This window comes from Eurosta solidaginis, chromosome 3 (genome assembly GCF_040869045.1).
Source record: "Eurosta solidaginis isolate ZX-2024a chromosome 3, ASM4086904v1, whole genome shotgun sequence".
NCBI lineage: Eukaryota > Metazoa > Arthropoda > Insecta > Diptera > Tephritidae > Eurosta > Eurosta solidaginis.
The window spans coordinates 197213970-197216890 of NC_090321.1; positions in this window are offsets into that span (position 1 = coordinate 197213970).

The window sequence follows — 2921 nt, forward strand, 5'->3', positions numbered from 1 at the left end:
AACTCTGGTTTTGTGGGAGTATACGATAGAACATATTTGCAGTTGGGAAACAGAACTAACTAACTAAGTGAACCTTGTGTACATTTCCGTATTTATTCATTAAAAACAGTCATTGTTCACATATGAAACAGTCATTGTACTGCTCCAAACCCTGGGTTTGTGGGAGTATACGATAGAACATATTTGCAGTTGGGAAACAGAACTAATTAATTAAGTGAGCCTTGTGTACATTTCCGTATTTATTCATTAAAAAAACAGTCATTGTTCACATATCAAATAGTGATAGCATGCTCCAAACTCTGGTTTTGTGGGAGTATACGATAGAACATATTTGCAGTTGGGAAACAGAACTAACTAACTAAGTGAACCTTGTGTACATTTCCGTATTTATTCATTAAAAACAGTCATTGTTCACATATGAAACAGTCATTGTACTGCTCCAAACCCTGTGTTTGTGGGAGTATACGATAGAACATATTTGCAGTTGGGAAACAGAACTAACTAATTAAGTGAACCTTGTGTACATTTCCGTATTTATTCATTAAAAACAGTCATTGTTCACATATGAAACAGTCATTGTACTGCTCCAAACCCTGGGTTTGTGGGAGTATACGATAGAACATATTTGCAGTTGGGAAACAGAACTAACTAATTAAGTGAACCTTGTGTACATTTCCGTATTTATTCATTAAAAAAACAGTCATTGTTCACATATCAAATAGTGATAGCTGCTCCAAACTCTGGTTTTGTGGGAGTATACGATAGAACATATTTGCAGTTGGGAAACAGAACTAACTAACTAAGTGAACCTTGTGTACATTTCCGTATTTATTCATTAAAAACAGTCATTGTTCACATATGAAACAGTCATTGTACTGCTCCAAACCCTGGGTTTGTGGGAGTATACGATAGAACATATTTGCAGTTGGGAAACAGAACTAACTAATTAAGTGAACCTTGTGTACATTTCCGTATTTATTCATTAAAAACAGTCATTGTTCACATATGAAACAGTCATTGTACTGCTCCAAACCCTGGGTTTGTGGGAGTATACGATAGAACATATTTGCAGTTGGGAAACAGAACTAACTAATTAAGTGAACCTTGTGTACATTTCCGTATTTATTCATTAAAAAAACAGTCACTGTTCACATATCAAATAGTGATAGCATGCTCCAAACTCTGGTTTTGTGGGAGTATACGATAGAACATATTTGCAGTTGGGAAACAGAACTAACTAACTAAGTGAACCTTGTGTACATTTCCGTATTTATTCATTAAAAACAGTCATTGTTCACATATGAAACAGTCATTGTACTGCTCCAAACCCTGGGTTTGTGGGAGTATACGATAGAACATATTTGCAGTTGGGAAACAGAACTAATTAATTAAGTGAACCTTGTGTACATTTCCGTATTTATTCATTAAAAAAACAGTCATTGTTCACATATCAAATAGTGATAGCATGCTCCAAACTCTGGTTTTGTGGGAGTATACGATAGAACATATTTGCAGTTGGGAAACAGAACTAACTAACTAAGTGAACCTTGTGTACATTTCCGTATTTATTCATTAAAAACAGTCATTGTTCACATATGAAACAGTCATTGTACTGCTCCAAACCCTGTGTTTGTGGGAGTATACGATAGAACATATTTGCAGTTGGGAAACAGAACTAACTAATTAAGTGAACCTTGTGTACATTTCCGTATTTATTCATTTAAAACAGTCATTGTTCACATATGAAACAGTCATTGTACTGCTCCAAACCCTGGGTTTGTGGGAGTATACGATAGAACATATTTGCAGTTGGGAAACAGAACTAACTAATTAAGTGAACCTTGTGTACATTTCCGTATTTATTCATTAAAAAAACAGTCATTGTTCACATATCAAATAGTGATAGCATGCTCCAAACTCTGGTTTTGTGGGAGTATACGATAGAACATATTTGCAGTTGGGAAACAGAACTAACTAACTAAGTGAACCTTGTGTACATTTCCGTATTTATTCATTAAAAACAGTCATTGTTCACATATGAAACAGTCATTGTACTGCTCCAAACCCTGGGTTTGTGGGAGTATACGATAGAACATATTTGCAGTTGGGAAACAGAACTAATTAATTAAGTGAACCTTGTGTACATTTCCGTATTTATTCATTAAAAAAACAGTCATTGTTCACATATCAAATAGTGATAGCATGCTCCAAACTCTGGTTTTGTGGGAGTATACGATAGAACATATTTGCAGTTGGGAAACAGAACTAACTAACTAAGTGAACCTTGTGTACATTTCCGTATTTATTCATTAAAAACAGTCATTGTTCACATATGAAACAGTCATTGTACTGCTCCAAACCCTGTGTTTGTGGGAGTATACGATAGAACATATTTGCAGTTGGGAAACAGAACTAACTAATTAAGTGAACCTTGTGTACATTTCCGTATTTATTCATTTAAAACAGTCATTGTTCACATATGAAACAGTCATTGTACTGCTCCAAACCCTGTGTTTGTGGGAGTATACGATAGAACATATTTGCAGTTGGGAAACAGAACTAACTAATTAAGTGAACCTTGTGTACATTTCCGTATTTATTCATTAAAAACAGTCATTGTTCACATATGAAACAGTCATTGTACTGCTCCAAACCCTGGGTTTGTGGGAGTATACGATAGAACATATTTGCAGTTGGGAAACAGAACTAACTAATTAAGTGAACCTTGTGTACATTTCCGTATTTATTCATTAAAAAAACAGTCATTGTTCACATATCAAATAGTGATAGCTGCTCCAAACTCTGGTTTTGTGGGAGTATACGATAGAACATATTTGCAGTTGGGAAACAGAACTAACTAACTAAGTGAACCTTGTGTACATTTCCGTATTTATTCATTAAAAACAGTCATTGTTCACATA